This window comes from Rhinolophus sinicus, linkage group LG07 (genome assembly GCF_036562045.2).
Source record: "Rhinolophus sinicus isolate RSC01 linkage group LG07, ASM3656204v1, whole genome shotgun sequence".
Lineage (NCBI taxonomy): Eukaryota > Metazoa > Chordata > Mammalia > Chiroptera > Rhinolophidae > Rhinolophus > Rhinolophus sinicus.
The window spans coordinates 104,352,235-104,378,783 of NC_133757.1; the positions used below are offsets into that span (position 1 = coordinate 104,352,235).

Genomic DNA, 26,549 nt, shown 5'->3' on the forward strand with positions numbered 1-26,549 from the left:
ATTAACAATAACCAGCCTCGATATTAACAGGATGCTCACATAACAAGGGAAAAGTAGCAAACTCATACTTGGTTTATTTTACAAGTGCAAATTAAAACAATTACCATGCATCATTTTATATCGAGTTAGCCAAAGAGAAGCAACAAAATATTGATTAGACAGCTGCAGAAAAAGTGCTTATCACTTAGCAAATTAGTTTATTGTCCAAAGGGCAGCGCTATCACCAGGGCCATCAACTTAAGTCTATGTAGTGGCATTCCTATCCTGTGCAACATACCGCTCTGGGTACCATCTATGAGATTCTCCCCCTACCTTCTCAATCTGCTTTGCAGTCTCTTCCTCCTGTGCCCAACCTCTAGTACCCCAGGGCTTAGTCCTGGCTACTCCATACTTTCTCTCTCTGGATGAACTCATCCAGCCCCATGGTTTTACATATTTGTAAGCTAATGAGACCCAAGTTATAATTTCAGCCTTGACCTGAAGTTCCACACTCACATATCCAAAGGCCTACCTGCCATCTCCACTTGAGTGTCTAGTAAGAATCTCAAAGCTAACATGCGCCAAACCTCTTGATCCCACCTACCCAAACCTGCACAGCCCGAGTCTCCCTAACCTCCAGTCCACAGCAGTACCATCTACCCAGTTACTCAAGACGAAAGTCAAGGAGTCATATTTAATTCGTCTTCTCTTCACACCCTTTAAATCAAGAAGTTCTGTGGTGCTCACCTCCATACTATTTCCCGCACCTCCCCTTTCTCCATCACAACCCTGATGGAAGCGCCTCATCCCTCACACAGCCTCCTACAATTGCCTTCTCCTGGTCTCTGTGCTTCTACTCTCAGCTCTTACATGTTGGTTGGACCAACATGGCCAAAATGATCTTTTAAAAACAGAATTCAGATTATGTATAAAACTCTCCAGTGGTTTCTTACACAATTAGAATAAAATCCAGTTTCCTGTCCTGTCCTGCATGGCACTGTGAGAGCTGGACCCTGCTCCCCTTTCTGACCTCGCCTTCTATTATATTAGTCTTTCCCTTGATAACTGTTTTTCAACCCAGGGGCCTTCACGTTCCCCAAGCCCACCAGGCTTGATTCCCATCTCCGGGCCTTTGCACTTGCTGTTTTCTCTACTTGCTGTTGGTCGCATGTCTTGCTGCTTCTCATTCACATAGGGCTGCCATGTATGGGTGTACATGGAGCTCCCGAGAAGTAGGAGCTGATTCACCAAACCAGGCCTTAGCTCGACGATGCCTGGAGCAAGAAGAGCCTTCTACCGATTCCACTGACGATGGCCAAACCACATGCCTGCAATGCTGTGTCCGCTCAGAGGGGGCAGCTTTTTCTAATCAATATTATTTCTTAGGTCTAAGGAGAAAGGAGAACTGAAAGTCACTGGAGACTCACTTTACACGTCTTATGTAAATGCACAACAAGATTAATCTTAACATCCTTATTTCGCATGTTAGAAACTAAGATTGAGAGGGATAAATTGTTAATCCAGAGTTAAAATTGGACTCTAAATTCCATTCACCGAACTATCTCTAAAGAAACAGGAACTCACTTGGAAACTTCCATTTTTTTTTTCCTGTTTTAACTCTACTTATTTTAGGATGCTCATAGGAAAGTTACAAAAATTCTGTAAAGGCCCAAGCTATAGTCCTTAAGAATAAGCTGCTATTACTACATAGAGCTATAAAACATACCTTACCTATACACCCGACTCCAGGTGATAAATTAAGATCAATATGAAACCCAGTAAAGTGGGTCATTTTTTTTTTTTTTTTTTTTTTTTGCGTCTCCACACTTTTGAACATACAGACCTTGTCCCTCTACTAACTTTTGTACATACTAGCTTTATAGTCCATTTGGGAAAGTCATTTGTGTAAACCTCTAAGATAGTCACTGCATTACCTTATTTGTTTGTACTTACTATTAAAATTTTCTACTTGGGAATTCAAAATGTAGACTAAGGAGCACAATTTCTTTTTCTCTTCCTTGCTGGCTTTCTTTCTTCCTTGCTGTTGGAAAAGATACAGAAGTAGACTTCAGAAGGTTGGCAAGAATTGCAATTCTGTAAATTGAGTCAATTTCTTGGTAGATGATCTTGGAAAAAATGTTTCTTTAAGGTCCCACTTAAGCTATAAAACAAGGCCTAGCCTTAGTCTGGGAAGCAGAAATAGTAAGTATTTTTTCAGCTCCATATAATAGTCTGAAGTGATTCCATTGTAACTCAGCTTCCTCTTCTAGAAATGATAGATAACCCGCATCTAGTGCTAGGCAGAGCCAAATCCGAGCCTAAGTGCTTTGCATATGTTAAGTCATTTAATCCTTCCAGCAACTCTATGGTGTGTGGGCACTATTATTATCCCTCTTTTACAGATGGAGAAATTGAGGCACAGATAGGTAAGGTATAACTGCCCAAGGTCATAGATCAGTAAGGCGCAGAGCTGGAATTCAAACCCAGGCAGTCTGTCTCTGGAATCTCGGCTCTTCATCACCAGAGCAATGTTACCATCCTATCTTCAAGTGACCGGAAGGGTGATGCTGACCACTGTTTAACAGTGATCATTAGAAACATATGCAAAGCACACTGACATTGGAAACACTGAATAAAGGCCATGGTGGCACCAAGAAAACTAACAAATTATTTTGAAGAGGATGTGGGTACTGCATAACCAACTTCTACTCATTAAATGGCATGCCCGGTAGTGGGAATGGGTGTGTGTAGGTAAGGTAACCTTGATACATGAGTTAAGTCATATGTTGCTGTAGGACCTCCCCAAACTAATACCATATATCGATTTCCATAACTATTCAGTTGGTGCAAAAGTAATGGTGGTTTAAAAAGTTAAAAATAATTGCAAAAACCGCCAAGACTTTTGCACCAACCTAATAGCTAGGATCCTAATAGTAGTATTTCAGCAACACTTATGCGACTTACCCCTCTAAACAGGCTAAATGCGATTTTGGAAAATATGTTTCACGTTCTTGAACAAGGCACTTCCCCTCCCTGGGCCTTTTTTTCTTGCCTATAAAATGAAGCCATAAAATGATATGACCTCTCCTTTCCATGTCTAACACTGAATGATTTTCTGTTCAGACCTGAGAGCTTGGAAACAAGAAGCTTGAACTTTTTATCCATCATTTCTTACTACTTCAAAATCCACTGAGTCAAGTAACTTCACAGCTTCCTGAATCGGCACGCTTTCAGATTACAATCATGTGAAGTTTGGCACTTAAAGTTCAAATAAAAAACTGCCAGGTCAGCAGCAGGGAGCCAGATGTTATGGAGAAGTGATAAAGGGGGTGTGTTCTCGCCTTAGGTACAGACCTGGACTGCCAGCCTAGGGCCACTTGGCAAAGTAGACAGTTGGTAGGATCTCATGTCCAATCTGTGTGGCCTTAGGCAAGTTACTTAACCTCTCTGTGCCTTAGTTTCTCACCTGTAAAATGGAAACAATAGTCTACCTCAGAAGTTATGGCAGAAAAATAAGTAGCTAGAAGCCTGCAGAAGAGTGCCTGGCACATAGTAAATGCTTCATAATGTTGTTTTGTTATTATTGTTGTTCCCTATATTAAGAAAAACAAAATGAGAACATGAAGAAGGGAAACCCAGAGTTTGTAGGGGCACTGCAGGAGCGGAGTGCATGAAGGCCCATAAAATGCAGCTACAGAGTCAACTTGACGCTAGGCCACTGTCAAACCAATGCCCTTATCTTGTGAAAAGGCCCCCATTTCAGTTCTTCCCTTTAGACATGTGCTCAAATTCCAGGCTCCGGAGCCAAGAGCCAAGGTAGGACTTCCTTGCTTTTCCTCCAACTGCCAAATAAAGTGGACCACCTACTGAAAAGGGAACATCTCAGGTGAGATCTGATCTGTTTCTCCCCTTTTACTCCCCCTCCCTTTTCAAGGAATCACAATAATAGGGGCAAACACTTACACAAGCCAGGCTAAGTCACTTCCCCAGGTCAGAGAGCTAAGTGGTGGAGCCAGAATTCAACCCCAGGCAGCCTGGCTCCAGTGTGTGCCTGTGGGCTGATGACCATGACATTTTGCTGCAACACAGACTGCATTCAGCGTGTGTGTGTGTGTGTGTGTGTGTGTGTATACACTGTGACATCTGACTCTGTATCATGCTATGCGTAGTCCTTCTATATACCTCCCTCAGGAAGGAAGCGGCAAACTTGTGATCAAGGAGGGCCTCCCCCAGCGTAGTAAATTAGTTCCATGCAACGCACAATTGTCCTGGTCCCCAGGCCAAGGCAACCGCACAGGACAGCAGGTCCTGTTACTCAGGAAGAGAAACCAGGCAAACGGGAGGCATGGAACACAACCTGAGATGAAGCAGCTGCCAACAGCGGTATGGCGGTAACAGCAGGAGCAACCCAAACTGGAGCGCAGCTGTGAGCCCAGGACTCTGGCCGGCAGCTGGCAAAGGGGCAGAATCACAGACAGTGGGTGTGCGACCCTCCTCAGAGGCCATGCTGCTGCTGCATGCAGCCAGGGCGCTGGGAGGGAAGCCTCCACCATCCAGGAGCAGCTCTTCTGGGACATCTGGATCCCCAGAAAGTAGGGAGGGGTGCAAGCTACAGGAGAACAGCACTGTCTCACACTCGGGAGGGGCCCGTCCTCGCTGGCTGTGTGTCCTTGTTTGCCTCCCCACAACCCCACTTCCTCTGTGAGCACACACAGTAAACTTGGAGAGCTGAAGGCTGGTAAATTAATGAGAGACTTTGGCAATCATCTGTGTGAGGAAAGAAGCATCTAGACTGGAGCAGTGGCAGCAATTCTGCTGAACAGCAACCAAGAGTTCTCCCCGCACCACCAATGGGTAGGCACATGCTGAGTCAGCCCAACAGACAGGAAGAAATGACCCATCCCAGTCCCCTGGGAAATTATTCTTGCTGTATGTTCAAGATAATCTCAGTCCTGAAATTTTACATTGATAGAAGTGCTAATCAAGATAACTGCAGTATCATTTTTATAGTGATTAAATCAACAACAACCCCAAAAAGCAATTATTAGGTTGGTACAAAAGTAACTGTGGTTTTTGCAATTATTTTTAACCTTTTAAACCGCAATTATTTTTGCACCAACCTAATATAAAACACAGCATTGGGAAAGACTCGAAGAAGTGCACTTTCACAGTGCCCAGGACAGGACGGGAGAGTACTTTTTCTTGAAGGCAACCTGAATACATAATAAGAGCCATAAAAATGACCGGAACCTTTGACACATTATTTTGAGAAAATAATTTTAGTTAAAGATATTTATAGCAATGTTATTTGTAATAGCTCCAAACTGGAAACACCCCAAATAAATCCATTACATGGAAATGGCAAAGATAACTATGATAGATTCAGTGAAAAACTACACAGTACGATGACATTTATATATATATATATATATATATATATATATATATATATATCAAGGGTTTTTAAAAGCGTAAAAAGAAAAGACTACACATACATGAGGTGAGAGCAGAAGGGATTTCTAGGCAATAAAACTGGGACAGGGTGGAGGAGAGTGTTTCCTTTGCGCGGAATGTGGGGTTCGTGAAGGTGGAAGGTAGATACAGCTCCTCCTGAAAGGTGAGTGCCAGGAGCAACATGGACGAGGTATGTTGAACCCAGACCCGAAAAACTAGAGAAGCCATATAGTCATAAACAATTAGTTTACACACTTTTTTCTGTCAAATGATTTAAAATTTTCAATTGCAAAGGGGACATGTGTATGGGTTTAATTGGATAGTGAGTAGACGACTGTGGTGTGAGTCATCAAAGAGCAGGTGGGCAAGCTGGTTACCTAAATGGGAAAAGGCATCACTGATTGGACTTTTCTCTGCTCTTTCTGAGCCGGTAACTAAAGATATCTCTGAAGCAGAAAGCTGGTACACAGGCCAGTGGCTCAGAAGGAGCAGAGCTCTGAGCAGGAAATGGCTAAGACAGACTTTTTAGTTGTCAGAGGAAGTTGATGTAATGAAGACAGGACCTTGGGAAAATGTTGCTCAATTATTCAGACCAAATATTTCAGCTCACCTCTGAAGAAACCCAGATGATATCTTAGAACCAAAAGGTAAGAGGTCAAGCGCATTAGATGAAGTAATGTGTGTAGAAGCACTTCGCCAGCTGAGAAATGCTTCATAAATACTTGCCCTGGAGACTAAGCCTTCATTCTAAAAGACTGCACAGTTAGCCAGTGTGTTCTTTATAATCCTAAATCAGTAGATGGTTTTATAAGTTCGTATAGTTCTAAATCTGAACAAGTAATGGTAAAATCATAATCTTTGTTCTATTTGAAGCTATAATTTTGTCTTAACCATTTACTTTTGTTGGTTCTTTTCAGTAGCTTTTGGGTGATCTCTAAGCCAGCCATAATAGATCGTGTTGTGAATTAGGAAAATAGTTCATAAACACCAAAACTGTGATTGGCTCGATGATTTTTTTTTACTCTGAATATTTTAAATCACATGACCATTCATTCATTCACAATCGCAAGAAAAGCGTTGTGTCTCTGTAAGCAGGATAACAGTGGTAAGGCAAAGAAAGGTCTAGAACACTATAGACTCTTAAAAGAGAAATGAAAGTAGGGCTACATTACAAACCGTGCTTTCTGCTGAGCTCAGTGAGCAAATAATTTACATCTTTGCAAAGAACATTTGATCTTTCTTGCCTAAGCCCAGTGCTTGGCTCCGTGAAGCCTGCGGAATTGTGCTAGCTCCATGCTTGCACTTACACGTCTCCTTAATGCTTGGCTCACCAGGGCCAAGAGTCAGCTTCTACCTCAGGCCTCAGGGATATCAGGTTTCAACTCCCAGTGTGTGAATCTTGTATACCTCCCCTCGTGCCTTACTAAAATGAATACTTTCCATTTTTCTTCTCCCAGCCACTGGGTCTAAGGGTGTTTTCTTTCCCTACTGTTGTTAAACACATCACCTGTATCATCAGGCCCAGATGGATGAGGTAGATAGCAGCACTTCTGAGAAAGGCAGTCATCTTGACTACATACCAGGTTATTCATGTGATGAAAGTACCGTTTCATTTTTGATGGTCTTCATTTAACATTTATCCCTGGGGTGGGGTCTTGTGTTCACACACACACACACACACACACACACACACACACACACACACGCAGAGCCTGGTACTTTTTAGGCACTTTTCCAGCTGTGAGTTTAGCAAGGCTTCCTGCTAATGGGGAGACAGACAGAATTACAGCTCCAAACATTCCCCTGCCACTGATCCAGAACATGTGTTATCATATCACACGCTGTAAATTGACTCCAACGCCCTGCCAACAGGGCACAGGCTGCATTCCAAATATTTTAGGCCTGGGACTGTGGTTGTAAAACAGAAATATGCCATGGTCCCCCCCTTAATTTGGTGTAAGCATGGGTACGTTTGCTAAACATTTTTGATTCTTACACTGTGTTTTGTTCTGAAAACGTAGAACAGCCTACAGAATCTCTATACCTGAGCGACAACAGACTTATCTTGAAGATCCCTAGTCCCCTCCATTGTTCATGTCACTTCCAATCTCTTGGTGAAGGTTGGTTACCAGAAAATAGGGTAAGACAGAGGGAAATTCACATTTAAGATAATAAAGGAACTCTCATTCAACGGATGGGAGACATAAACAGTCTGACGACGATCGTCTCATGGGAGTAGAAGTCTAGGGTTTCAAATGCTGTATAAACAGTTGCAAAATCTCTGCAATTACTCCAGAAACGAACTCCTAGCACAGATGGCAACATAAGGAATCAACATACATGTTCAGTCCATGCTATCCCATGTTGACAACCTGAGTTCTTATCCACTCATCCCGTATTCAAAATAAGTGTCTAGATGAGCGAACTTGTGTTTATTTTTGTGACTATTAAGGACTACAGTGTGAGTGAGAAGAGAGTGTCACTAGCAACCTGGCATTGGGAACATGGCGGGGATAAGCAGGGTGTTGGCTGAATCTCCTCAGAAGTCCCCAGCCCCAAAGGGTCTGAAGAGCCTCGATTTGGTTACCACGGTGAAGCCATTTCATTCCAATCCTTTCACCTGACAAGGTCTCTGTTGTTTCCTCACTCTTGAACATTAGCCCATCCACAATTCTTTGATCTAACGCCTCCTCATTAGAAGCTAAGAAACAGCCACATATGCACACGTGGGAACAGGGAGTTAATACATTCGACAAACGGGCAAATGCCAGAAGGTGAATTGCCAGAGCAAGTACTCAAATTTTATAGAAGAGGGTTCTGCATATTTTCAAATTAAATCTCATTATATATGGAAGAATGCTAGTATAATGGTGGCTGTGGCCTGGTTCACCCCAATGTATTAGCTAGTGCTAACCAATAAATAAAACCTGGCCAGCGGCATAATTACCCCAAATCATTTTCAAGTTGGTCTGGGATAATGAAGGCATTATTCCACTAACCTTCGGGCGGCGGTGGTGGTGGGGTCTGGCTTCCAGGACCAGCTCATGGTCAATCAGCTAAGTGACTCACCCTCTAGGTCTCCAGTTCTTTAACAGCAAGATGGAGAAGTTGGGCTGCTGTTGCCTCCTGGAGATCTCTCTTAGGTCTCAAATCCTATGATTCTTTTCCTTATTAGCCCTTTCTTCTTTGAGGTAAAAGAGTCTACGGTACATTACTAGCCTGTCTTACTTGATTTTGCTAATTTAAAACCTTTAAAGGATAAAAACAATCAAGTTTAAGGAGGTATATATGTTACCAAAATAAAAGAACTCTAACTTTTATATAATTTCCAAAAGAAGTAATTATGTCTATTTGGGAGAGGCGATCTGTAATATTATAATAGGAAAGAAGAATTCAAGTCTAAGCAGAATAGGTGTTTTCATTTCCTGAAAACCAAATTATGAACAATGGCTTTAAAACCAGATTTAAATTCTATAACAATAAAGGTGGATTCTTCTTAAATATAAATCTATCTATAAAAGACAAGCGTCTATATGTTAAAAATCCCTCGAGTAATGTTCTCCTGTTTATTTCTACTTGTTCTATTCCAATAGCTACTATCAGGGGCAGCATTTTCTGTAAAAGCCACTGACTATAAGCAGCTGGATTCGTTGACCCGCATCCCAGCTGGTACTCTCTGGAAAGGAGGTCTGCTCTAGTTGGTTGTGGGATGAGAGTATTTAAGAACCACGTGTAGCGAGGCTGGAGAGTTTCTCCTGTCTAACTTCGAGGAGGGGCTTGGTGGTGGTAGTGCAAGTAGCAGACAGGAACGAAAGTGATTTTAAATAGAGAAGTGATGGTAGGCCTCATTGGATAGATGATATTTGAGCAGCAGTCAACCTTGCAGCAGCCTGGGGAAGAGCATTCCGGGCAGAGTACAGCCAAACCCCTGTGGCAAGAGGGTGCCCACAAAAGGCCCACAAAAGGGGTAGCGTGAGAGGGAGTGTGTGAAAGGTAAGATCGGAGAGCAAAGAGTAGAGTGGGTGTTAGGCAGACTGTCCAGTGCCTCCATGGGCCATGGTCAGTGCTCTGAAATGCATTTTTACTTTGCAAAAAGATGGGGAGTCATGAGGGGTTTTAAGCAGAGTAACCTGATCTGGCACGCATTTCAGGGGGAACCCTCTCTCTAGCTGCAGTGCTGAGAGTAGACTGCACTCATGCAAGGATGAAACAAAGCACTCTGGGGGCTAATGCAGTCATCTAGTCTAGATTTTAAAGCAGCTTAGACCAGGCATTAGCAGTGGAGGGACTAAAAGGTAGTCAGATTCCAGATATGTTTTACAAGTAAGAGTCAAAAGATTTCCTGACATAGATGAGATGCAGGAGGGGAGGAAAAAAAGAGCCAAGAATGACTCCAAGGTTTTTGGCCTAAGCAACTAGAAGAGTGGAGTTGCCATCAACTGAGATGGTAACAAAATGAAATGCCAACTGACTCACCCACAAACCTGTGTTTTTCCTTGTTTTAAAAAATGATCAATTTGCTAAAACAGCCACTGTTATTCCAATTACCATTGCAATTTAGACACAAGCTTGTTCTTTTGTGCTCATGTCATTCTCCCTGCCTGTAACAATCCACCTCTTCCCTGCTCTCTCTGCCAAACACTAAAGGGTTAGTTCAAATATTATGTCCTCCAAAAAAACCTACCCCGACCATATTCCCAGCAAATACCTCTGCTATTGTCTTTAATGTGCTTCTGTAATGATTTATTTTAATCAAATGCTATCATTCATGGAACCACTGTTGAGTCTGTTCCCTGAATAACTATTTTTCCTCAAGTTCTTACATTCTTCAACTTCTTTCTCCAATTTTATTGAGATATAATTGACATATCACATTATATTAGTTTCAGGTGTACAACACAATGATGTGATAGTTACATATATTGTGAAATGATCACCACAATAAGTCTAGTTAACATCCATCACCGCACATAGTTACAAATTCTTTTCCTGTGATAAGAACTTTGAAGATCTCCTCTCTTAGCAACTTTCAAACATACAATGCAGTATTGTTCATTAGTCACCCTGCTGTGCATCACATCCCCAGGATGTATTCAACTCAGAACCCGAAGTTTGTATCTCTGGCCGCCATCACCCATTCACCCACCACCCAGCCCTCACGTCTGGCAACCATCAATCTGTTCTTTGCCCATTCTTCAACTTCTAATTCTTTTACTCATCTTTTTCACCAAGAATTCCCTCAAAAATGACAACCGACAAGAATTACCACTGCCGGGTTCCAGGATTCTCTTGCGCCTGTAAGCCCTACCTCCTTCAGCCTGCCTGTGGTTCCCCTCCTTGGGTCACCACCAGAAATTGCTTAGACGGCTCATCATCACAACATCTCCAGACATTTCGAGACAGTTAACAATTGAGAGGGATTCTGAAAGCTCCATTGTTCTGAGGCTCTGACTCAGGCTTTTCCCTCTGTTTGGGGCTGGCTCCTGCACCTGGGCTTTCGTATACAGACACTTCAAGGGCTGCCGGTAAACTCCTGGCTGAGCTGGCTCCACAGAAGTGCTTGCACAACCGAGAACTGCACACAGTCAACTCCCAGAGAAGCACTCCTGGAAGTACCAGCTCATCTTTCACAGTGCTAGAAGTTCAAGAACTTCTGGAAAACTAATATAGTGTCATTTCCACTTACTTGGGCCTGTTGTTGGTTTTCAGATATTTTTATAACAGGGAAAAAGTCATTAAACTTTACAAAAGGGGGAAGGGAATTTCAACTTCCCCTGGGCCTCATTGTTTCTCTTCTCTCTCCATGTGAACTGGGTTTCTCACCCAATCGAATGACTCCAACTCCCACACCCCAAACTATACCTTTGGCCTCAACTTCTCTCCTGGGCTTCGTGGTACAGACCAGTACTCTCCCTGGAAATGTGTAGGCTCCTCAATCTCCAAATATTCAAAATTGAATTAATAATCTTTTCTCCTTCTACCGGTTTCTCTTCTTGTATTTCCTATCTTGGTTTCTTGCCCAATGCTCAACTCAACCAAGACACTTGATGTCGTCTTCAACTCTTTCTGTTCTCTAAATACTAAGAGCGCTACTCAGAACTTTCTCTTAAATGTCTCCCCCCACGCCCCACTCACACTAGGACCAGTGGTTGTTACCTCTAACCCTCTTCACTCCCATTCATCTCTATGTTGCTGCCAGTCATCTCTCTAAAACAGATTGGATCTAATTATTTCCCTGCTTTTAAACTCCCTCCTACTGCCTACAGAATTAAATCCAAATTCCTCGCCGGGCCTCCAAGGCCTCCACACTCTGATTCTTGGCCTCACTTCCAGCATTCCTTTATTACCATCCCTTGCCCCAAGTCACGCCAAACTCCAGGAATGAACTAACTGTGTTCCCTAAAAATCCCACTGAATTTCCCAGTTCCATGTTTTTGCTATGGTGTTCCCTCTTCACATGTAGTACCTTACCCTTTCCTTCCCTTGGCATTCCTACTCATGTTTCAAGATAAAACGATGTCAGTTTATTCTTTCAAAAGTAATTACAGCAATGATCTCTCTGTACCAAGGAGTGCACGAAGCTACCCTGAGACATGTAACAGGCAATCCCTGCCCTCAAGGAACATTAGAGTGGTAAAACCAGCCTGAAAAGCAGATTTTATGATTGCACCAGATGACAAGTGCCATGGGCCCCGTCCTTACTTAGGGCAGCCTTCTCCAGTCCTCTCAGGTAGACTTGGTGACCTTCTTGTCTATGTTCCGCTAGGCATAGTGGGTCACCCTCTTGCCTGTGTTTCCCTCAAGTAGACTTTATCACCCCTTTTTTGATCTTACTGGTCTTTGACTCCCTAGCACCTGGTACATCGTCTGTACTTGGCACATGTTTCAGAACCAGGTGGCACTTCCCAGGAATACTGGCTCAGAGCCTGTGTTCCTTCAGAGGACACATCTAAATGGCAGTGAGCACCAGGAACAGCAGCAGTGGAAATTGCCTCCTGGAGTCCTCATGTAACTCTAGAGTCAACATCACTTCTCTCATAAACTTTCTAGAACATTTGTTATCATGCCCTTTTCCCCTGCAGAATCTACAATGGGTTCCTGTAGATGATATAAGGAATATAACTGTTGTAACCAGAGAGTAGACCCTTCTCGGAGCGATGTTCAGGTTTGGTTTCCACACGGGGGGTCGAACCCGGCAGTGTCTGGGCTAGATTCCCAGACCGGGGGTCGAACCTGGGCCTTGTGCAAACCTGGGAACCTTAGCCGCTCCGGCTGCCAGAGGATGGGCCCTCCTCAGCACGGTCCAGGTTCTTGGCAGCTCAAGCAAAGAACTGAACGAGATACAGAGGTAAAATAGTGAAACAGCAGTTTGTTAGAAGAAATAGTACACTTCAAAGAAACAGAAGTGGGCCTGAGCAGAAAGCAGTGGCTCAAGGGCCCATTATTAGAAGAGAGAGTACACTCCAAAGGGATTGGAGCGGGCCTGAGCAAAAGCGTGATTCAAAAGGCTCAAAAAGGCAGTTCCATTTCCAGTTTTCTGAGATACCTCCATACTGATTTCCATAGTGGGTACTGGAACTACCTTATGTCCCAGCAATTCCACTCTTAGGTATCTATCCAGAGAAATCCAAAACACTAATTCGAAAAAATTTATGCACCCATATGTTTATTGCAGCACTATTCACAATAGCCAGGACATGGAAAAAACCAAAATGCCCATCGATAGATGACTGGATTAAGAAACTGTGGTATATTTATACAATGGAGTATTACTTGGCCATAAAGAAGAATGAAATCTTAACCATTTGCAATGATATGGATGGACCTAGAGAACATTATTCTAAGTGAAATAAGTCAGATGGAGAAAGACAAATACCATATGATCTCACTTATATATGGAATCTAAAGAATAGAAGAAATGAACAAACTCATCAGAAACAGACTCAGAGATATAAAGGAAAAACTGAGGATTGCTAGATGGGAGGGGGTTGGGGATGAGGGAGAAGGTGAGGGGATTAGAAAGCATAATCAGTAACCACAAGATTGCCATGGGGATACGAAAGTCAGTTTGGGGAATGTAATCAATAATGTTGTAAATGTTCATGGGTGGTGTAGATGCCTGACCACTGCACTGTACACCTGAAGATGAATAATAATGAATGCCATCTACAATTTACCATATATCTAGTCACAAGATGTGGAGTACAGCATAGGGAATAGATAAGTGGAACGGTAACAGCTATATACGATGTCAGAGGGGTAGTAGATTGGGGGAGGGGGGTTATCACTTTGTGAGGGGTATAAATGTTTAACTATTACATTGTTTTGTACACCTGAAACTTAAAAAAAAAAAAAAAAAAAGGGCTCAAAAAGGCCCTGACTGGCCAGGCTTGGAGTTTTTATCCCCTTTCTCTAGAGTGGGCTGTTCCTTTCCGGGAGTGAGATCACGTGATTGACACCTGTGATTGACAAGAGGCTATTACCTCATCTTTCTAGACTGCACATGTCTAAAATTCAGTCTAAAAACTGAATTTTAGACTGAATTCAGTCTGCTATATTAATGAACTTCTGGGTATATGTATGTGTCATGCCGGGTGGCATGCAGGATCTCTGTTCCCGCTCCCCACATAAGAACGCAGGACATGGTGAGGCCAAAAATCTATACCCACAGAGCCATAGATAGGGGAATCATACCACTATAGTCTCACTGGCGGCTGGGTTGGAGACACAGGAAGCAGGAGCCACATGATCCACAATCTGCCATCCGCTTCTCTGCCAACCAACCTCACTTGCTAACTGCAATCCGCTCTTGCAGGCTTAGCCACCATCTTCTTGCTAGCCCCCATTTTCTGCTAGCGTAGCCACAGCAGTTATATTAGTGGCCAATGGCTCACTGGTTACAGCTGATGTCCAACTAGCCACAGCTGATGGCCATCCAACCACAGTTGATGGCCATTTACTACCTGAGCCAGCACCTTTCCACGTGAGGCCAAGAGTCTGGAAACTGCACTCCCGGTTCTGTCCCCACAGTATGATATTATAATGATGGTATAATGAGGTCCAGGTGAAATGAAGGTCGTTGTGGTCTTTACTGCACAGGTGTGAATGACTGGTTTAATCTACTTGGGTATTTTGTACCTATTTGTTTCCTCATGGGGTAGATAATTATAGTGAAAAGGAGAAGTTTTGGGCAGAGAGGGGAGGTTTTTTGGGCAGTCGCATTCTGTGGGTTGTGTTGCATGTGCAGGAATGCAGAGACCCAATGCCTGTCTCTAACTGCCTGCCTTGTTTTCCTCTTGAGAGACATGATCCCCATAAAATCTCTATGGAAAGTTGAGGGACAGGAGGTCTTTTCTTCTGTATTTGCTTCCTGCTGGGCAGGGGTGTAGAGCTGCCTTTACCTATTGGGGGATTCACGGAACTCTCGCCCTATCTGATCTCAGATCAGAGAAAGGGGTCTTAGGATCCACCTGGAAGATGCCGTTGGCTTCTTTGGTTGGGACTGGTAATCCTGCTGGGGTATCATCTGTATCCCCAAGGCCCCTGAATGAGGAAAAATAGATTTTAATTTTAATAAATTTAAAAGTGTTGGCTTGGGGCCGGGCCGGTGGCTCAGGAGGTTAGAGCTCCATGCTCCTAACTCCAAAGGCTGCCGGTTCGATTCCCACATGGGCCAGTGGGCTCTCAACCACAAGGTTGCCAGTTCAATTCCTCGACTCCCGCAAGGGATGGTGGGCTCTGCCCCCTGCAACTAAGATTGAACACGGCACCTTGAGCTGAGCTGCCACTGAGCTCCCAGATGGCTCAGTTGTTTGGAGCGCATCCTCTCAACCACAAGGTTGCCGGTTCGACTCCCGCAAGGGATGGTGGGCTGCGCCCCCTGCTACTAATAACGGCAACTGGACCTGGAGCTGAGCTGCCCCCTCCACAACTAAGACTGAAAGGACAACAACTTGACTTGGAAAAAAGTCCTAGAAGTACACACTGTTCCCCAATAAAGTCCTGTTCCCCTTACCCAATAAAATTTAAAAAAAAATTTAAAAATAAATTAAAAATAAATAAAAGTGTTTGCTTAACACGTTGCGTACGGCGGGGTTTAAATCCCTCGTGAAGATTCTCGTGATCCGTACTCAACGTGTTAAAGAGCAGAGCTCAAAGTTATTGACATGGGGTGGCTACGTGATGGAAAATCCATCAGCTCTTATGGAGCCTGTGGCCATTCAACTGGTGACTCAGGTGGTGTCAACTGTCCAGGAGCTGGGCCAAAGACAGGTTGGAAAGATCTTAGGCTTCAATGATTACAATCAACAAGTATAAATTGTAAGTTTTAGGGTAATTATCTAAAGCAGGGGATAGGAGATTTCTATGATTCAGGTTAAAAACAACTTATTGTTTATGATTAAGAAATGATTTATAAAATAGTTAAGAAGTAAGGGCACAGGAGCTAAAAAAAACTGGGAAAAAGGAAACTTAAAATTTCTATAGAAAAGAAAACTTAAAAAGTTTTTTGGGGGGTGGTGGTGGGGAACTACTTGCTTGGCCCGTAACACTGGGACACCAAGTTGCTGATTCCTCTATTTCCAGTCTGATGGTGGAGAAGGACAAAGGTTGCACAGAAGGGTCCCAACTTATTCCATTAATTCAACTCACTTAGATGCATGAGACTGTCTTCTGAAACACAAATGTGCCCTGGGGCAATGAAGCCAATCAGTCACCAATTTAGAATACAGTATTTTAACCAAGTAGTTTGCAATACTTGTTGACTACTAAGTACTTGGTGACTCTGGCTTAAATATGCATATGACAAAGTAATCTGAGGGTGTTCCAATTCTGACAATTGGAAAATTTACTTAAAGCGCATTGCTAAAAGGGATACTTTTAGGACAGAGTGTGGTTTGAAGGAAGGCAGACTTGTTCTGCGTCTGGCTGTATCAGTGGACAGTAGTGGGACATTAGGAGGACACTGAACAGTTAGCATCGTGCCCAGATGGGGTGACAAGCTTGCAGACAGGCAGGTAGGAGCAGACAAAAGAGAATTTCTTCCTTTCCTTCCTTTCCTTTCCTTTCCCTTAATTGTTGTTTAGTCTTCTGAGAATATGCCTTGTTTAGAAGCCATTCATAAATCATCTGGGGTTGTCACAGCCTGGATAATTTGGTCAAATTAAAACCCATCCAGGCTTTCATCTTCCCTACGTGGTCCACATCCTCACCTTAGGTCAAAAGTTACCCTGGCTGTAACTTACCATACTGGCCCCTGCTTCCACTTTTGGGTTACTCTGCTTACTAGGAGCGGGAGTGTCACTTCTCTAACACCTCCCCACCCCTCATTCATTTATCCAGTCAACAATTATTCACCAAAGACATTTACGAGACCATGCTGGGACACGACAACGACAGGAGACACGACAATGGCCAGGATATTGCAACTCCAGTCTGCTCTGGAAATGCAGCTTAACATCCCCACTCTGTACTATACCGCCATATCGTGTCAAGGGTAAGGAACTAAGGAAAGAAATGCTTTTCTTAGCCTGAACTGAAGTTTTGAGATAAGACTAGACCTGAGGTGGCAGAGGGACAGTGGGGGCTGAGAGTGAGAAAGTCACAGGGACGAAAAGGAAAAAACTCAACAGCCCTAAGGGAGCAGTAACTCCTTTCCACGCTGGTAATTCTAACCCAGAAATTTACTCTGGCAAACCCTTGGTGACTTCTGTTTTTATTTTAAGTTGAGTTTACAGACACTACTACTAGATTTCAAAACTAAAGTGATATAAATAACTTTGGACAGGGTTCAGTGAAGAACCACTGTGAGAACCACCATGAGTAAAGTGTGGGCAAAGGTATCTATTAATAGACAAAAAAAGTGAAGTCACTTAGCTTGACGGAAAGAAAGTTTAGGATCAACCGAGTAGCAATCTTTACTGGATACCAGGCCACAGGAGAGCAATGGACCAGTAGGAAAAGGACATAGTCTTAAAGCCACTCCATTTTAGAATCTCTATTTTTTTTTAAGGGGTGACAGAATTACTCATAATTTTTAAAATTTAAAGTGAAGAGAAAAGTTTCTAAATACTATCCACAGTGACTTAACAAAAAGTAAGAAGGCGCCTCTGTATTGAGAGTGGTAAAGGTTTTAAAAATTACCCATAAAATCTACTTAATGCCACTGAACTATACACCTAAAAATAGTCAAAACGGTAATTTTTGTGTTATTTATACTTTAACCACACGCACACAGAAAAATCCATGAAAGACAGCTAAAGCTAACATGTTTCCAATGGCTAAGTAATGTCACTTTTAGGAAAGTTCGTATTTCATGGCACCCAAAATATACTAACTCGCTTTTTTTTTTTTTTTTTTTTTTAAACTCTGGTAATATCCTTAGTTTTCCTGCAAAAGCAAATGACCCTTTAAAAGGAGAAACGGAAACTGTTAGAAGGTAGACTTCTGCCGTGAATTCAGCTGCAGAGTGATAAGATGCAATGGATGATCACTGCCTTATTGATTGTGTCGTCTGGCCAAAATAATTCTCCAGATAATCCACCAAAAGAAAACTGTTTATTCGGGAAAAGAAAAAGAAACGGAACCACCAAGGAGTGCAAACACACACTCCCACCCGGAGGGCAGTCCTCCTTGGCAAGAAGGACAAAAAAAGGGGCCTGACCCAACATGGCTTCTTCCCTTTAGTCCCTCCCTCCTCCCCGGAGTTCAACAGGAAGTCAAGACTAGAGAGTCAGCCAGGGGCCCAGCTCCACGCACACTCTTCCATTCTCTATAGTTAAGTGTCTTAAGATGTCAGTTTACTTTCAACAATTGCCTCTGTGTAGAATTTCAGTCAAGGCTAGGCAGCTGTATGCCAATGAAGTTGATTGGTTGCGACAATGTTTCTTTACATCAGGCAAAAATGTTCCTCAGAATGGAGTCTAGAAATAGGATTTCTTCTTCACTCTAATTTTCCCCTTCCAAATCCTCTTTTCTCCATTCTCAAAGTTAGAGTTCCCTTCCAGCTTCACTCATGGAACGATCAGTGGGCAACTCACTTGTAAACTGAAACTGCAGGGAGCTTTATACAATTTCCTTCAACTATATTGAAGAGGTAGAAGAAACACTTTCTTGCCCTGCTTGAAAATAGAGGCCTTTACTTGTTTCAATCACCTGGAAAATAATTTTAGATGAAAACAACTCATGATGACTTGTAAGGAACATGAAAGCGTTCCCTCAAAAAAAAAAATCAAAATATTAAAGCGTTCCCTCAAAAGAAAATATATCGAAATTAAAAAGGCCTAAAAACTGTAGGTCTCGCGTGTCCTTTTTGTAGCTCCTTTGCGTCATAACCGTGGGAAGCATGTCTGTGTACTGACTGTATGTAAACGCTCATATTTTCTTAGGCTTCTGCTTTGCCATGGCGACATGGGTCAATGGGTTATTGATAATTCCTGGTGCTGCCAACGTAGGTACTGTGTTTAACAACAGAAATCTCTGAATCTAACGAGTTTTGGAGATTATGTTTAGGGCCAGCTGGTCATTTCAAAGTGCAAGGTGAGACTGATCATGCCCTCCCATCTGCCATTAAAGATACCCTACAGTGAATTTTTTTTTAAAAAAAGGACCTTTTGCTTTTAGGGGAATAAGGTCAAAAGCCACACTTATGGCAATTTTAGAGCTGATCAGGAAAATCTTATTTCGGTAAAAGGCATAGGCCTTTTAACTAAGAGTTCAGTCTCACCCACTAATGGAGACAACCATCTGCATTTGGTCCATTATCTCTGAGATTAAAAAGAACCCATCCCAGAAATTAAGAGGAGTTTGAACAGTGCTACCTGAAGCCCAGATCCAGCCTCCTTTGGCCACATAAGAAATGCTAAAAAGCTTATTCACTGCTGTGGCAGTTTTTAAAATGTGGTATGAATATATGCACTTTTTCTTTTCTTAGAAAAAGAAGATTCTTTATATCATGCCTCCTACTTAAAAAATATAGACCCATTCAGCTTTAAAAAGTAAGGAAATTTTGGCATCTGCTACAACATGGATGAACATTATACTAAATTAAATAAGCCAGTCACAAGAGGACACTGTATGACCTAGAGGTACCTAGAATAGTCAATTCATAGACACAGAGCATGGTTGCCAGAGGGCGGGGGAAGGGAAGACGGAGTCACTGTTTAAAGAGGTACAGAGGCTCAGCTGAGAAAGATGAAGAAAATTCTGGAAATGGATGGTAGTGATGGTTCACCACCAATGTGAATGTACTTGATGCTCAGAACTGCACAATTAAAAATGGTTAAAATGGTATATTGAATATTATGTATATTTCACCAAAATTTAAAACATTTTTAAATAAGTGTAGGCCCTCATCTGGTGAGTTTTCCAGGCTGACAAACATCTTTTCTAGATGTTTTAATGTGGTGTAATCTACGTCTAAACCATAGTGCAAGACTCATAAATTTGGTTTAGCTCCCAGTAAATACCTTTTGAATCTCAACTGGGTACTTGACAGTGACTTTCTCAATCACACCTGCAGTTTTCAAGCTGCCTGCGGCAGGTAGACGTGCACAATGTAGTTTTACCATTAGCCTTGAGCAAGAGTTGATTAAACAGTTGATAAAATAACATCTTGAAAGACACTGCTTTCCTCCTGATTTCCCACCCTTTCCCTCCCCCATGAACACCACATAAAAAGTGACAGTTTGTAATTTCTTTTCTTCTTTTTTAAGTATTAGCGTCAAAGTTGGATGGGAGCTTTATTCCTCTACCGAATACAAACAGGCCACATTCTACTCTGGGAACATCCGTCATTCCATTCCAACCTAGGCAATAGCCTATTAAAGAGCTGGCATCTTCTCCAGTCACAAAATCAGGGGCTAAGGTGCAAAGGGACATTTCCGGCATCTCTTCCTCCTAATATGGTTGCTTCTTGGGGGAGGGAGGTGGCGGAGCACCTAGGAAATAAAGCCCTCTGGTCCCCAAGTTCCTCTTTCTATTTCTGTACCTTTCACTTCCCCTCCCGTCAGAAATCCCCACGTGGTGGCAATGCTTTCTCCTTTACCTTTCATTTCTCCCTGATACCTCTTACCTTAAGATGGAGCTTGTCCCATCTCCCTGCTACTGCTACTTTCTCTTTCTTCACATCTTGAGTTCCATTTCCCCGAAGGTGTTGACAGGCTGTTTCTACGAACACAACTCTCCACTTTCAGTAGGAACCTTCATATTTGCAATGCTGTTTGGCTATTCACAGTGGTTTTTAACACAGCAGACATCAATCAGGTAGGGGAGTGAGGTCTGCCTTCTGGCAGCTCACATTTGGTACCTACCACCAGACATCTGGGGGTGGGGGGTGGGGGGGTGGGAAAGGAGGTGACCTCCTCTGTGCATACGGACTTCTCTGGCACTCTGGCTAGTCAAAGAGGGGTTTCATAGGGAAGGTTTTACCTCCCACTGTTTCTTGGAGCTACAGGTCCCCATTTCACCTCAATGGTATATTTTGTTAAAATAGAAAAAGAATGAAAAAAAGGTTTTACTGGGTAAGCTGCCTCTAAAGTCTAAAATCGCATCAGGTCCTTTGCTACCTGTCAAAAATTCCAATCCTATACAAACTTCTAAATTTCCTCTCCATTGACTGTTTAAATGACTCTGACTTGGCACCGAGAAGCCCTGTCTTCCGTGTCTTCTCATTTCAGAGTGCTGGCAAGAGTAACACTCATTCATTCATATCTTACTGTTCCAGAATATGTACAATTACCTGGACATTCTAGAGTGCATTTCTGCACTTGATACAAAAGAAGAGTTTGCCCTTGGTAGCGGTTATAAATCTCAGTCCACAGACTCATTTTTGCAAGAAATAGAATTTTATTTTCTACATCAACTTATTTTCCATTTCAAGCCCCCATCCTGTAGGATCGAGATTTAACCTCAGTTCTTTTTGAGGCTCTCCCCTTCCTGTTTCCCAAGATTGTGCCACAGCTCTGGGGTCTTACATAGAATCAAGGATGTGTGCATCTGGTCCTCTGTCCAAAGAAGTTATGTGCTGCAAAGACATCTACTGAGGTCGGGCAGCTCTTGGCTGCCTCAGTGCCAGGTCTGGGACATGCGAATCCTTGCCCATCGACATGCTTCATAGCCATTTCCCTCTAGGGTCTTGCCTTCTCCTTAACAGTACAGCTAAGAAGCAGTGCACAGGTCCCCTCAACTCTTAGGGCCCCCAACTTCCCCTCTCTTTGCTCTTCTCAGAGGAATTTCTTCTAATACAGGGAAAGCTTGACTTCATGTTACTGGCCAAGACATTTGGACTATGCCCACTAATCCTTCCCACCTCCCTCTGCCTCTGAACCAACAGTTTAACTGTAACCAGGAATCCACCACCCTTTCTACCGCTCAGGCCACTGGGGAAAAAAGCCAGGATTTCTGCTTTCTGGCTTTTTCAGTGAGCTGCCACTAAAACAGTGAGCACAAGGCCACACCCGAAAAGATAAGGAACACACCATCACTTCCTGTCACGTTTTCAGCAGCAGTTTTGAACACAAACAATGAATGTGATAGTTACAAATAATTTTTAGATATCTAATTGATTAAAGAAAACCCTTCTCTTCCCCACGGAGTTGTCAAGTCTATACAAAGTTGTATATGTAGAGTAAAAAGTTTTATTTCTCAGAAATTAGTTCAAAAGTTATTCAAACTCTCTTATCTGAAGAAAATTAGCCAGGCATTTCTAAGTTTATAGATAACATCCCTTCTATACGTTAGGACCACTGAACGTGCGCAAACCTGCAAACCTGTGGCTTACTAATTTTTATAACTAAGAAAGTGAAGCAAAGTACGAGTAATTACAAACATCTAACATGGTACAGAAAACCTGTTTTTACTCAGTGGACATCTAAGAGAATCATCCTATTTCCATCCTACATATCATTCCAAACTCAAAATCATTCAAGCAGACGTTTTCTTTTTAAAATTTTGGTTTGTTTTGTTTTTCCTTATTTTTTTTCTTTTCTTTTTGTGTTTTATCCATCAGATTTTAACTACGGCAAAGGGCTGTGGCTATGAGAGCTTCTCACATTCATTTATTGATTGATTCTGTTGCTATACAAGTAGGTACTTTAGAAGCACTTAAACATAATTTTGTTTGAAAGACATTAATGTACATGCATATATGAACTTACAGTTTACAGAACGTTCCATATCCATTATCTTTTTGGATCCCCATAATCACTACAAGTGGTGGTTTTTTAAAGGGTCCTTTAATAGTTGCTGCAGCTGACATTTGCCTACAGGTAACTGCTGAGCCAAGGGCTTCCTAAATGAGGGGATTCCCAGCCAGTTCTCTGGAGCAGGGCAAAAGATGCCTGCCATCTGCATAGTAGGGTAACCATAACTCCTCCAATGTTTTTCATTTTTGTGGGAATCTGCGAATAGCATTACTTTCAGTGTACTACATGCTGAGAAACAGACTGAGGTAGATCTGAAAATGTACTATGGGTCATAAAATGGATCAGTGGAAAAAAGGAAGAGTCATAATTTATATACATATTATATATATAATTTATGTATAATTTAATTATATATAACAATCAAAACTGCAAATAACGAAAGTAATCCCAAATTTTTACAACCCAGAAGGTATTCAATACCACAGAGAGAGTGAGAGCAAGCAAGAGAAAGGTGGGGTCTTAGAAATCTTAGCGTTCTATGGGAATTATTTATCCTTAGATAAAAGATAGAACAGAAAACTTGAGTGTTAGAAGTAATTTCTCTCACAAAAATGAATAATTAAAAAATACACACCCACAAACAACTAAAATGACTTAAGAGTTCTTCCTTTTTTTTTTTTTTTTTTTTTTTGTCTTCAAAATTTAAATGGCAAACTTTTTTATTCAGCTCCATTCAAAGGGTAGGTTGACACCATGGTTTGAGAAGTTGCTCAAAGCAGAAACTGGCCGTGACCTTTAACATTAGCTTCCTTCCTCAGCCCTCACCCTCACCTCCATCCCCTCCAACCAATCATCAAGTCTTCTCCATTCAACCTGGAAAGTAAGTGTAAAATCTGTCTACTTCTGCGCCTTTCTTGCTCTAATCCAAGACTCCCACTACTTCCTAACTGGTAATAAAATAAACCTAACCTGTCTCTCCACGCCTAATCTTGCTCTCCCTCCTCACCCCACACCAGTAGCCTCCCAAATAGGACCTGCACCTAGAGTGCACAGGACGAGCTGATGGGTATGGCCAGAAAATCTCGGTTCTTCTATTTATTGCATCCTTTAAAATGACTACTTTTCTGTATTTTATAGAATACACGTAATGTTATGTAATGACAAACATCCCTGTATTGGCATGTAGGATTAAAATGTTTTAATGATTGAGGTACATAATGTAAAAAGTTTTGTGATTACTACTCTGTACCGTAGTCAGAGTGATTTTTAAAAATACAGATCTGATCGTGTTCATTCTTTTGCTTAAACCACTCAATAGCTTCCCATTGTCCAGAGTCTCAGGTCTGACAGTTCCTACAAACTCTGAAGGATCTGTCTACCTCTCCAGTCCCCCTACAACCGACTCCCTTTCCTGGGAATGGGGCTCTGTCTCACTGACTCTCCCTTCCTCCATTACGCCATGTTTTTCCCTAGAGAAATCTTCAGTCACCCTGTTCCCTCTGCCTCCATGAAGCTTTAGGTCTTGTTTTTAATGTTTCCTTCTCTGACATTTGCACACCAACACACCATCCCACTCCAATCCAAAAGGTCCCTCAGTTAAAGTCTCAGCACCTGCATTTTCAGTCACGGTACTTAGTCCAATTGCTGTTGTGTACATATAGTATTTTGTTCAGTGACTTCCACAGTAGGCCATAATTTTCATGAGAACTTGTTTACCACTGCAACCCCTGACACCTAATAAGTACCCAATAAATATTTGTTGAATGCAAGAGTGAATTAAAGTACCAACGGTCAGCCCCTCACTTCCTGCCTGAGAGTTAGGAAGCCTGGGCGGATCCTCAGATCATCATCTCGCGGAATCTCTGGCCTTTCTGGTGCTCACCTGCCCTGCTCCGAACACTTTACCTTTAGGGCTCAGACCCGACTAACCATCTGTTTCTCTGCGAGGCCCTCCGAGCGCCCCTGGACTGTTACTCTTGCATGTGGACTCCCAGCACCCTCTGAAAAGCTTTATTGCAATACTTATTGATATGTAAGTATCTATTTCCATTTCTGTTCCTACACCGAGATTATCTTCAGGACTTGGACCTTGTTATTTAACTTTGTGAATGGTACAAACGAGGCATTTCATAAGTGACTGGAGATCGCTGGTGTTCCAAGAATTTCTTTTGTAGGGGAAAAAAAAAGTTCCATCTTGCTTAATTTCCATAATTCTCAAAAAGTTATAACTATCCCTTAGAACAAGGCCACCATCTGGGTGAGGCATCTGCATAAGCCTACTGTGATATATGAAGTGCTTATATCCTACCCTTCTTGAGAACTGGCTTTGTCAAGGGGGTGGAAAGAGAGAATTAACAATCAGCCTCGTTCTGCTTTTTGCTTCTCCCTCTAGAGAAATTACTTTAAAAGAGAGTAACTCAATAGCAAAAAGTACAATGGAAGTGGCTTTTGTCCACATACACAAGGACATAAAAAAGACAAGAAAAAGGAAAGAAGAGACATACCTGATGCTCTTTGTGGTAATTCCACAATATGGAAACATAAGAGAGTTAGACATGCTTTCTTGGGACTCATGACAGGATGAATTTAAAACAGGGCAGGTAACTGGCTTTCTGTTAGAACACCAACCCCATACAGAACATTTATATTCATATCTCTTCCTCCCTGAAGAACTTTGTCCCAAACCCAGTTTGGTTGATCCATTTGGTATCTACCAGATTCTACAAACAGGAGATTCTTAATCTTAGCCCCTGAGCTGTGTAACTTTCAAGCTTGGATCCTAATAAGGGTCCGACTTGCTCACTTCAGCACTGAGAAGCGTTGTGGAACAGTTACCATACATGGGCAGAGAAGCCTGCGAGGAGGGGAGTGGGGAGGGAGAGAGCTGCTTCAGCACGGCAGTTACATAACCACAAGGGGAGCACTGCAAAAGGAAAGCCTCCTTCTGCCTTCCTTAAAACTTTTAAATTCTAAGAATGTCTAAAAGACACCTAACAAGCACATCTGAGTTGCTGGAGTTAGTAGCTCAAATATAATCAGGCCCAGGACGTCAGTTCAATCTGATAGGTTTATGGGGCTGCTATTTTAAATAACTTCAGATGCTTGGTGTCCTCAAGAAACAGTTATGGAGCTGTATGTGCAGTATGTTTCAGTAAGAGCCGAATAAATGTCATTTCCTTTTTCACTGACAATGACTTATGAATGTTGACCTACAGACTGTCCCTGAACAAGCTGCATTCCAGTAGTTCATTTCTAAGTCAGTTGTTAGGCCCTTGGAACATAGTTTCCCATAAAAACAATTTTAGACATAGTGGTTTGGATTTCCAGATACGGCCAAAGAAGCCCACGTACCGTAAGTCATTTTACTAAAGACCCTAACCACCATGTCTGACAATGCTTTTCTATGAGGACATGTGTCCTGACATCTAAGTTGGGATTCCTGGAACTCATCTTCCCTTGTCCTGGAAGGAGTGGACAATGCCCTGAATACAGAAGCTCCTGGCTGGGAAGTGATGGTGGGGTAGGGGAGGTGGAGATGCAGGAAAAGCAGGCTCCCCCAGCAGCAGCAAAGCCAGGACAAAGTGAAAGTGAGGTCTGGTGGGTCCAGGCCCTGGAAAGTGGTGCACCTGTGACAGTGAACTGTCACTGTATTTGCACTGAAGAGTATTTTATTTTCTCTGCCAAGAACTTCCTAGCTGTTCAGGATGATATAACTGTCTTCTATTGAACACATGCTCTGTGCAACAGCACAGTTCTAACTGCTGTGTCTACATTATTTCACTTATTTCTCCTAAAAAAAAAATCAACCTCTGGAGGGCCAACTGTTTTATCTGCATTAAGAAAGAGGGCATGAAGGCTTAGGGCTGTTAAGTAACTTGGCTATATTCACACAGATAGAGCCAGCACTTGAACCCAAGCTTGTTTGACTCCAAATCCACTATTCCACATTGTTTTCCAGGGATTTAGGGAACACTT

At 42.4% G+C, this 26,549-nt stretch overlaps 2 long non-coding RNA genes across 4 annotated transcripts in view; one reads left to right on the plus strand and one right to left on the minus strand.

Moving 5' to 3' along the window:
* LOC141572734 (uncharacterized) overlaps window positions 1-26,549 on the minus strand; it is a 32,464-nt gene continuing 5,915 nt past the window's right edge. Inside the window, exons 1-4 of one of the 3 annotated variants that reach the window (XR_012498177.1) lie at window positions 20,504-20,709; window positions 14,835-14,976; window positions 1,933-2,020; window positions 1-1,367 (exon numbers count right to left, since the gene is read on the minus strand). This is a non-coding gene — a long non-coding RNA (uncharacterized LOC141572734). Of the gene's footprint in view, window positions 1,368-1,932; window positions 2,021-14,834; window positions 14,977-20,503; window positions 20,710-26,549 lie in introns of those variants that run through there. The other 2 variants (XR_012498176.1, XR_012498175.1) reach the window with 2 other exon arrangements.
* Window positions 20,829-26,428, plus strand: LOC141572735 (uncharacterized). Its single transcript, XR_012498178.1, has 2 exons — window positions 20,829-22,514; window positions 23,302-26,428. It is a non-coding gene; the product is annotated as an uncharacterized LOC141572735 (long non-coding RNA).